Source organism: Rutilus rutilus (assembly GCF_951802725.1).
Source record: "Rutilus rutilus genome assembly, chromosome: 14".
Classification (NCBI taxonomy): Eukaryota; Metazoa; Chordata; class Actinopteri; order Cypriniformes; family Leuciscidae; genus Rutilus; species Rutilus rutilus.
The window spans coordinates 16,367,727-16,379,309 of record NC_140219.1 but is presented as its reverse complement, the minus strand read 5'-3'; the positions used below and the strand labels follow the sequence as shown (position 1 = coordinate 16,379,309).

The window sequence follows — 11,583 nt, the reverse complement described above, 5'->3', positions numbered from 1 at the left end:
GACCCACTTTCAATAAAGATTAATGTTCCCACTGGTGAAATGCTCCTTTAAGGCATGAAAAAAAAAAATGCAAGGAAAAAACTTTTAAATATGTCATTTTGGTGATCAAAGATGAGTTTTAAAGGTGCCTTGTGTAAAAATTGAGGTAAAAATATCCAAAAAATGAGCTACACGCATCAAAAGAATGAGAAGAAATAAGGGCGATGATGTCATTAAAAAAATGTCAAGTTATAGTGCTGCAGAGATATCAACCTAAATTAGCATTAGCATTACTAGCCACGGCCCGACAGGTGTCGTAATACCAGTTTCGGCCATGGGAGGCGGTATGCGGGCAAGATAACCACCAGCCAAACATGCAATACACGAATAACTCGCACGGCTTGTGGGCGTACTTGAACCTGATGTCAATCGTGTGGAAAGTAGCCTACAGCCCCACTACTACATTCAAATAAAATCTGATAAAAAAGGAACAGAACCAGAGTAAACATTGGCACTGCTTTCCATCGCTGGAGACAACTAATGGACATGAAAAAAATGAGGTTTGACTCCGAACTTGCAACATTTCTTTTGGATTGGTAAGTAAGATGCTGTTAGTATTTCGTTAGAAGTTTGTTTTATATGTTTGTGTAGATTTTCGGGAAGTTATAAAATAGAAATGTATCGAAGGCTGTTCGATAAACGTAGTCTATATAACGTTCATAAATACAGTATTGTAATATAGTACACATAGCACAATCTCTATTGCTCTTTTTTTCTTGCCAACTACGTGACCTATATTATGTATATTAAATGGCTTTCCTGAGGTAAATCTGACATAATTGTTTTCCAGCTGTGTTATTGACCTCTTCACGCTGATAAAAAAACACTGATTGGTCGATATTATGTATGAGGAATACAATTTGGTAAGTTGTAGCCTAAAGTTACTGTATCTTTCAGTGTTCGTGTTTTTTTTACTATTATTAGCTAGTAGAGATGTTCGGTTTACGTGCGCTAGGGATCTGTCGTGTAACATTTACAAGCGCCAAAACGGTATTGTTTGAATTGCGTGATAAAATTGACAGAATCTGAGAGCTGAGATTTTTTTTATATCATAACTAACCTGCTCTGTCTAGTCTGTCGGTATCCGTGTCCTCTTTGCTTCGCGATTTTTCTGTGTGTGAGAAAATTGATGTGTGGGGTGAGAGCGTGTGAAAAGTGTTTGCGTGTCTCACGGTTAATGCGTGAGAGTTGGAAGCTTTGGTTACGTTGGCGCTAGCTTGGTCAACATCAGCGAATGCTGTCTGTCAAATTAATGTAATTCAAACTAACAATAAAAATGTAATATGAACAAAACGAATATGAACATATTCACTGGTAAAGGTGAAGTGGAGTAGCTTGAAGATAGAGTAGACCAACTCACTTTCTGGAGGTATACTGCCCCCATCTGGTATGGAATGTGGAGTATGAATTTATTTATTTTTACACAAGGCACCTTTAAGTGATACAATTATTGACTACAGGGGGACTTTAAAATCAAGCAGCTTTACCGTATTAAAAATGAAAAACAGTGTCAGTGTCTCGTTTCATCATCAGTACAACTTCATTTTTCACTATACAGCAGCTCTCGTGTGTTCATGTTTTTACCCTTACTCACGGACGATTACTCCACATGAAAGAAGGCGGAGCCTCAGCGCACACCTACCTATTACATAATCGCCACGGACCAATGGTAGTACAAAGGTGTTTACCAGCCGATGCAAACTTTTCCGTAAAGTTCGCTTTGGCAAGCTGTTTTGAGCTCTCAAAACTAACTCCAAACGAACTTCGTTTTGGCCTGATTTTCTTCGAAATTATGTGTCATCAGTTTGTTCTTTGATTTCATTTAAATTATATCAGGACCTTTATATTCAAAGGGGTAATTCTTCAAATTTGCCCAAAGTTAGAAATCTAATAGACTTGTTACATTGTCTAATTAGAATGCACAGTTTCACAGAGAGCATAATTAAGCCTAACAGTAAGTAGCTCACCAATGGCCAAGTTTTTGAAAAAACTGTCACCTCAGATGAAGCAATTCCTCTTGTTAACCGCACTATATTTGGAAGGTTACTCCGTGCCATGGTGAGTCTTTGGAAGTCATCTAGAGACATCAGAGTTAATTAGGAACACTGATTCGGGGAAATGCCACCTCAAGGTCACTGTGGAATGTGTCTCTAATTTCCAACATGTAATTGTTCATTGATGTGCTGCTGTATATGTATGTCAGCTCTTTTAGTCAATTTTTTTTTTTACTGTTGCGATTTTTAATTTGACCACCATTCTGCTAATCAAAGAAAGCCTTTATCACACTTTTTATGCTTGTGAAGCGAATGTTCAAATACTATCAAAAGTAGCAGAATTATTGTTTTGTTTTTTGATATACAATTCATTACAAATACATCATCAAACAGGGGAAGTATATTGTATGTGGGAATGCAACTCTTTATCCATCCATCAATGCATTCTCCAAAACTCTTATCCTATGTCGGGTTACGGAGCCAGTCTATTGCAGAACTCCTATCAAAAGTCTTTGAAAAATAAAAGAAGATAATTTTTTTTTTTTTTTAATCTCTAAAATTGTTCAAATATCATCTTTTGACCAGAGTTTGATCACACAAAAATCACTGGTTAAAATGCCTTGAACATGGAACAATACTACCCTGTTATAGAGGAATGAGTGACTGGCAAAGTGTTCACAAACACTGTCATTAAAAAGTCTGGAGTCAGTAAGGTGTTTTCTTTTCTTTTAAGAAATTAATACTTTTATTTAGGAAGGATAAATAAAATTGATCAAAAGTGACAGTAAAGACATTTACAATCTTATAAAAGATTTGTATTTCCAATAAATGCTGTTCTTTTGAACTTTCTATTCATCAAAGAATCCTGGGGAAAAAAAGAAATGGATCAAGATTTCCACAAAAATATTAAGCAACACACCTGTTTTCAACACAAGAAATGTTTCTTGAGCACAAAATCAGCATACGACAACATAAATTACAGATGATCTGAGTAGGTTTGAAATACAACCAGAGGTTTATATTCTGCAACCACAGCAACAGTGAATACAAAAGTAAGAGTAAAATCAGCTCTTCTCGTTTAGCAGTTTAGTTTGGTATATTCATCCCCTGCAGCTCATTCTCCCTCATGGACCATATCTCTTTGCCCTCACAATTGCTTCACTATTTACCACCTCAGATACTGTTGTACTGTATATTGAGAAATAAGGCGACATACAGTGCGTAGTAAGATTCATTGTCATATTCAGTTAAGTTGACTGGTGGCAATCCATTCACATGGATGCAGGCAGGATGTTGAAAATGCTGCTATTCAGAGTCAAATGTGATGACACATATATTGTGATTGAATGCTTAAAGCTGAAAAGTATAGCAATTTTGGTATATTTAAAATAGTCATATCTGTATTTTGGATCAGTAAATGGTCATGGAGTAAACTTCATCTTAGTATCTCGTACACCGGCAGTAATGGCAGATTTTTTAAACCATTCATTAATATGTGTCTCCTTACTGACAACCTGACATATTTCACTAGCATTTTTGCATGTAGCATTTAGTATATTTCTCAGGTCTTTCAAAAGGCAGTGATAACCCTTACAATGCATTCAATAGAAATTGTATTTTGTTTGAGTACATCCATATCAAAACGTTTTCTGTGCATGTATCACCCTCAGTGATTTCATGTCCAAATCATTTGTTTTCAAACAGACAGCTGTGCCCTCATCTAATGAGAAATTACAGTGTTGCTCGTCCCCACTAGAGGGTACAAATGAGTCCAGCGGTGATGGATTAGCTGGAAAAAGAGACATTTAGTATTGTCCCAGAAATTATGTTTCGAGGATTCAAGCAGACCGTTTCCAGAACAATGTTTGCAGAAGATCTATTGAAGAATTAGAGTTTGATGGGAGTGACCTTAACAGTGTTTGTCATAAAGTTTAATTGGAAATTCTGTAGGTATGATGTTTATGTCCGTCTGAATGGGTGACAAATATGTAATATGTTGATGTGTTATTGCGGCACATTTACTGCCAGTAAGAAGCGAAGCACATAATAAACAGTGTCAGTCAATGCCAAATATTAGTATCTTGTATTATACAATACACAAAGCAATCACTTAAAACGTCCTTTAATGTGGTTGATTTTCAACATCAATTTTCATAAAAAAGTTTCATAGACATGGTGAAACATTACATATTCACGTAATGAGTATACACTGCCATTTTGGGCCAGCCTGGCTCCTCTGCAGATAGAAGTGTAGCCTATCACTTTTCTGTTGTTGTCTTTCAGTTGCAGTACAAGGCAAGCTACTGATCAAGCTGGCTTTCATGCAGATAATAGCACTTCCTGCTGGGAGAGAGTTTGATGTGCTGGTGTTTGGCATGGAGACTTAGATGCAAGGCTCTGGTGAGTGGAACAGCTTGCCTCCAGAGATAACTCCATCTCAGCATGAGGTCTGAGGGCTGGGACGCATGAGGAGGGCACTGCCGCTCCCCTGCTGAGTCCAAAAACCTCTGGACTCCAACTCTGGATTCTGTTCTTGCTGGACTCCATGACATGCAAGGGGCGACAGATGATAAAAGAGTAATTCAGAGAAAGAACGAGGAGATAAAAGTGGAGTTTGTAATGGAAAATAAAAGAGCTGAAAAGAATATGAGGGCAGAGACAGAAAGAAGAATGAGTCTGAGAAAAAGAGTAGACTGGTGTGGGGGAGGAGAAATGGGGGCGGCTGATGCGAAAACAAGAGATACCGGAAGAGAGCAAAAAACAGAGAAGGGCAAAGGGAACGACAGACGCCTCAAGCTCTCTTTCAATTGGGATTAAGTAGCTGGGGCTTTTGTAATTAATGATCTTCATTCTTTACACACAGCTACTGTGAGAGCTGTCATTTCACAGCCGTCAAAGTGCGATTCATATGCCATGTGCTTTTCGCATCAGCTCTTTGATGAAAGCCAAAAGGCCCTCTAATGTCCTCTAAGCAGGGACAACTACATGAAAAATGCCACTGCAGGCCAGTCTTCGGGGAGATGATGCCACATAGAAACCTCACCATCTGTACCGCTAATTAACTGATTAACTAAAACCAAATTAGCTTTTATTTTAAGGAAAAACGCAGTCAATTGCCATAAGACAAGTGCAAATTCATTATGCTGGTTTAATGATCACATAAAATATCACAATTTCCATTCAAAACAATGGGATTTTAGTTGCTTGTTGAATATGTATTGGATCTTAATGGGAAGTTCATTTAACCCTCATGTTCTGTTTGGGTTCTTCTGACAGACCCCCAAGGCAATGTTACTTAAAAAATGCATTTAACATTCAAGCATCAGATTGCGTAATGTTTTCCCGTAAAAACTGGTAATAAGGAAACTTGATAACATGCTTCAATCGGCCTCCATTAAAAAAAAAAAAAAAAAAAACATTACTTTGGAGTCTCAGAGACACTAGATATTAAATATGAATGTGGCAAGTTTTCACATAATATTCTTTGACCACGTACACACTGTAAAGATGCAATCCTGTTACTGTATGCAACGTATGTACTGTATACTTTATACAATGTGTTTTTGCAACAAGGTTAGAGAATTACATAACTCGTCATCTCTCTCTTTCCATACATATATGTGTGTATGGAATTTGTGTGTTTTTTTTTGTTTTTTTTTTAAAAATTTTTTACAAACATAAACCAGTAAATCTCAACTTAGTAGTGAAGCAATGTACATTGTGTGATTTACATTAGAAGTCTGTGATACCAGTATTTAAGTTTCCTTCCATTTATTGAAATGTATTCTATTTATGGTGAAATTCTTGTTTATATAAAATTATTACATACAAATGAAAGAGAAAACCAGACTTGTTCAGTATTCAGCGATGCTCCGGGTCCTCGTGCAGTTAATGACACTGCCTGTCTATCGCGCGGATCCCGCGCTAACGACCCGTCCTCTCATCAGCACCGCAGCGCGCGCTCTCTCACACACACACACACACACACACAGGGAGAACAGAGGAGTGGTACAGTCCTTGGCTTCATCACATGTGTTTCTGACACAGCTAGAAGTAACGCTTCTTGACTTAGTGCTTCTGGGTTCACCGGGTCCAGATCGTTGTCTCGTTATTTAGACAGTATTTGTGGCTGGTCGTTTGCGGAAGAATTCCCCCCCGCTCGAGAGCACTCAGTGTGTGAGAGACGCGGGAAGGCGTGACTGCGGGAAATTTATCGTCCTAACCGTTATTTTACCTCATCTCACAGCTGCTGCTTTTAATAAGTTTGGATACCTACTGTAAAGTTTTTTTTCATCTCGTTCCACTACAATGGGGATCTAAACCGAATTTTACAAGGTAAGAAATGATATGAGAAACATTAGTGTCAGGTTACTTTTGTTTCATGTTGCTTTTACATGTTAGTTGATGCAGTTGGATAACGTTTGCCAATATGTTGAGACATTTGTAGTGATGCCACTGTTTTTAATAAATAAACGTATAGCCTTTCAAGCAGGCTAGTGAGTATTTTACTGAAACGTTTGCAGCTGCAATTTGCAAGTTGGAATCCTCAGTGTCTTCATACACTTTAATGGCATGAATTCCGCCCAGCTGCACGGAAATAACCAGACTCAAACTTGTTGCAATTTGCCACCTTGGGGAGTGAAATTAATGCTTAGAATAGCTAGGTTAGGAATGGACTGATGACCTGTCCTACGTCCCACAGCCTCTTACTGTACTTGAAATGCTATGAAAATGTTTGCAAATGTATTCGTGCACAAACAGGTAGTTAACCATTTATCTTCAGTGCACAAAACCATGGTGCGGATTATGGGGGCGTATTTCAGAGCTTGAATTTCCCCAAATTAAGTCAAAAGAAAAGGTTGGGGAGGTGGGGGGGTATTTTTTTTAAACGTTCCCCATACAACCGTAGGTCTCAACACTTTCTTCAGTTGCAAAATGATAAAATAAATTAGACAAGACAGTGACAAGTTAGTCAGCGCGCGTATTTCTGACAAAGTTTAGCGAACAGAAGTCGCATTCGCTGTTGCGAGCTTTTTAGGGCGGCAAGTCGGTAAATTACGTCAAATTATATTTTTAGAGTTATATATTAGGCTACAAATACATCACAAAACAAGTAGTGACGTTTAAAATGTTAACTGTAATTTGGCGCTGCTAGCACAGCGAACGTCAAATAACGATCTCTGTTGCGCGAGACAGTTTCCACAGCATCGTTAATTACCTTTTACGTTTATTAATTTTACATACATTTAAATTAGGCCTATACGAATTTTAAACAGTTAACAGCATTTAACAGTAGCCCAAAGAAGCATCAATGAAACGTGATAACGATATCTCAATTTCAATTACAACACATTACGACCATGGTTTCATTGTTTTCTTTATGAGACGATGATAATTGAGAAATTATCAGATTTAAGTGGTCTAGCTAATCTGATCCTTGGTTCATAGACTCCTTAAAGGAGCCAGTTAAGTGACTGAATATAAGTAGGCCTATACTGAACCATTAATTTGCAATACCGTTTAAACGACGTTGCAGTTATATTATTGTCTCAGATCACTTATACTACATGGAGATGAGCATATGACTAATTGAGCTAATTTGTCATCAAGGGCACTGGTGGCACAAAACGATTTACAAGGCAATACTTCATCAAATCAGTTCAACAAGGATTATGAAGGGCTCTCATTAGACCCCGATAAAGATTATAGAACAGTTATCAACTAAGGTATGACTAAAATAGATTTTCAAAGCCTTTTGCAATAGCATTGATTAATTTAAACCGATTTCATTTGTTCATTATAATGCCGACAGCTCCTTAAAGAACATATTGTGATTGAAACCTCAGTAGTCTTTATCCCACATATCAATTTTGCTTTTACACGCTAGAAAAAATAAAGACCTCATTGTGATATATAACAAAAGAAGCACAACATCAGAAAAAAAAGGATTTGTTGTGACTGAAAAGGTACTCGAGTAGAGGCCTGCCATTTTGATTTGTGCTCTGATGATCTCGATCATCTGATACAGAAACCGTGTAGTTGATATTCACATTCTGTAGGTCCATAGATTCACATTCTTCTTACACTTTGCGAAATAAGACTTGAAGCCCAGCAAATACTCAGCCAGTTCATATTATGATTTTACAGTTTTTCTTTGGCACATTAAAAATAGAGGTCACATTGTGAACATACTAGACCCCTGATTGCAGAGAAAACCACATCATTCTCTGATTAAGGAAAAACACATTTGTCGTCTGGTTTGGGGATGAAAAAGGACAGAGAGTGAGGAAAAAACAAAAGGTCACTAATGTCAGTTGCTTATTTAGAAGATATTGTCTCTCATGTATCACATATTCAGCTGGGAAGAGAGTGTTATAGCCTTTTACCTTGTATCAAACGGTTCAAATAACACTGATAAGTCAAGCTTCAATGAAGTGAAAGGTTGCATTTAGCCCTGCTCCATGCTTCATAAATCATATTAATCTTATTTATTGTTTTACTGCAGAGTGAAAAACTCAACAACAACAAAACAATATCACCATCAAGTACCTTTTATGAAATCCTATCCTATTTGCAGAAGTAACTCATAATGACTGTCCACTTAGATGATGCTACCTTAGTCAGTCTTGCGGACTGGCATTTCGCTGATTGGCATGCAGTCCATCTATAAATGACAATTGTGTTCATTTTTATAGATACAAGTTTGAAAAAATGCTCTGAAGGACTAGTAATTCTACAATTACATTTTTGGCAATTTATTGAGTAGAAAATCCCTTGTCACTTCTTTCAATATTTGTTTATTTGCTTGAGCACTCCAGGTAAAGGAGCTTTTTAAGTCCAGTGCAGAGAGAGATAGAGTGAATGACTGTGTGTGTGTGTGTGTGTGTGTCTATGAAAGTAGCTCAGCCATCAGTGCCTATTTCAATAGTGCTAAGCAAACAGGCGCAGGTTAATGTACCCTGACAAACACGCACTGCCAGCACGTCAGCCTCTGCGTTTCACATTTACACTATATTTATTCTGCATAATCACAGTGGACAGACCCGATCTCTGTTGGCTTAACATTGTCCAGGTTATCACAGCCTGTAAAGGATTAGTCTGATTTATCGTCTATACAAAAACGTCCCTATATGCCACATTTTTAAACTGTGGAGGATCTGAAAATTGTCCTTGGCTGAAATCCATTTATAGTGTTTGCTCTGGATTTATCCCTTTTTTAACCATTACATGCTTCGACTAACAAGAACACAAACAATTCTTTAACAAACAAGTTTGCGTAGATGCCAAGAGGCTGACACAAATACATCTTGCTCAATATTTGCTTCAAGCAACACAGTTTACCACCTCAGAGAATTAACAGCTAATCAATTTAAATGCACTGTAGATGAATCAGAGATGTTATACTGTTTGCCGGCAGTTGCAGTTACAGGATCCTACGGCCAAATTGACATCGGATTTCCCTCGTGAACTTCAGCACGTCAACAAGACTTTACACATATTGATTACTTTTTAAACTGGTGTCATTTAAAATTGACTTTCCAACAGCTGAGTGAAGGACAAATCAGGATTTCAAAAAACACAAATACATGCAAAGTAAGTCTCAAAGGACTAGAGCAGTGGCTAGAATACGGCAATTAATGCTTTTGATGGATCCATGGATATAATATCGGTCCTTTTTTCAATAAGTTGTTTTGTGCAATGTTACAATAAAGGCGACATGCAGTGTTTTAAATTGCACTTGGTTTGTTGTTAAGGACATGTCTGAAATTCAATCAACGAAAAATGTAACCCTGGCAATGTACCTGTTTAGTAGTATTATTGTGTATCTAATCTACATCTTTAGCTAAAAATCAGCCGCATTTCATTGTGAGACAAGCTGAAATACATGTCAGCCAAAGTCTCTTGTGCATTGTGTTTCTATGTGCTTGTGATGGATTGCAACCTGCATCATCTGATACTTTACATGATTTTACAACAACCTGTGGTGTGATTTATTGCGATTGCAGCCGTATCTCGAAACTTTCGTTTTTTTTTTTTGGAGCATCTAGAAATTGTCTGTGCATTTCTGGTCATGCATTTTGTTTCACCCTAAGGGATAAGAACATTGTGGATTGTGCTTGTGTGTGTGTGCGCGCAAGTGAATTGCTTCAAGTCAGAGACATTCTCTGTGTGCTATAGATGTCCTAAAGTCCATTACAGACTTGGCTGCCTGCAGTACACTTTTCCAACCTCCATAACATCCTTGTTTAAATTCTCTCTCATTCTCTTTTTCTCGCTTTCCCCCCCATCTTCACCCGCCCTCCCACACCCCCCACTTTACTCTCCAATTTGCTGTGGAGCTCTCTTGCCTGCCTCCTGCTGTGTTGGAGGCAGCCTATGATTTGCCACAGGCAGGAAGTGCGCTGACCAGGCAGTGAAACTCGCCAGTATCCCTGTTCCAAACTGCCTCAGCTCTGGAACCAAGGGATTTACATTAATGTCCTGCAGAGATGACAGTCAAAACCTAATGCTATATATGAGAACAAAATCTGAAGAGAAAAACATGAGTAATGAGAGATGCTTGTGGCACAAATCATATTCTGTAATGAAATTAAATTGATGATTTTTTTTTTAATGCGGTTTAGGATAGAGTGGATTAGGATCTTTAGTGTGGTGCGATGAGGTTTGCTTGCTGCTGAATATTTGAAAAACAGGTATTTAAAAAGGCCAGTATCCCTTTATAATTTGAGGTGAAAACCATTTCAGGTGATTACTGATAAACATTTTTTAAGAAAATATGCCATGTTGAAATCAAAGTTATTTTCCCTTCAATCTTCATCTTGATTTGAAGTGAAGGCAAATTTTTTTTTTTCATTTGCTTTCCTCTTCTGTCACTTCATTTGCTTTAAACTGCTGAATATTTTCACCTCAGCCTTCCCCCGTCAGTTCTCTCTTTTGCATCAAGTGAATGAAAACTTGTTAGGTCTGAAGTTTATGTAACTACAAAATATTGCATTTTGTACAGTCAATGCATTTACAGGGCTCGACATTCAGCCTTTTAATGTGCTAGTGCTAGTAAAAAAGTTGCTTGTCAGGATTTTTTTTTTTTTTTTGTGTGTTGTAAATATTTATTCTGAAGCAATATTCTTATGCAGTGTTCAATCAGCTTTGATATATTTAAATGTGCATATTGTAACATCTTCACCTTTAAAGGGCACCCCCCCCCCCCCAATCTTATTAAATGTATGCTTCATCTTTCATTTTAAATTCCTAAATTTGATCAATACATTAAATTATTTAGAATAATAAGACACTATAGGCCTGTTAGGGCTGATCAAATTCAATAATTTACACTGAAAAATTACAATTGCATTAAATAATGTTAAAAATACAAATAAGAAACATTGGAAAGAATGATACTTTTAAACATAACACTAAACTGCCAGTAGGTGGCGGCAGGCGACCGTCTTAATGAGCGGGTCATTGATTCATTCATCCAAACGATTCGTTCAAACGACTGATTTGTTCAAGAATGAGACAGATATTTATGAATGGGTCATTGAATCTTTGA

At 37.4% G+C, this 11,583-nt stretch overlaps 1 protein-coding gene across 3 annotated transcripts in view; it reads left to right on the top strand.

Annotated features, from left to right (window-relative positions):
• The first annotated feature begins 6,040 nt into the window (after window positions 1-6,040).
• The window catches only part of LOC311303826 (teneurin-3), a 132,553-nt gene continuing 127,010 nt past the window's right edge, over window positions 6,041-11,583 (top strand). For all 3 annotated transcript variants that reach the window (XM_084430520.1, XM_084430521.1, XM_084430519.1), the window contains exon 1: window positions 6,041-6,368. The gene's annotated coding sequence lies outside the window, so the exon portion shown is untranslated. The remainder of the gene's footprint in view (window positions 6,369-11,583) is intronic.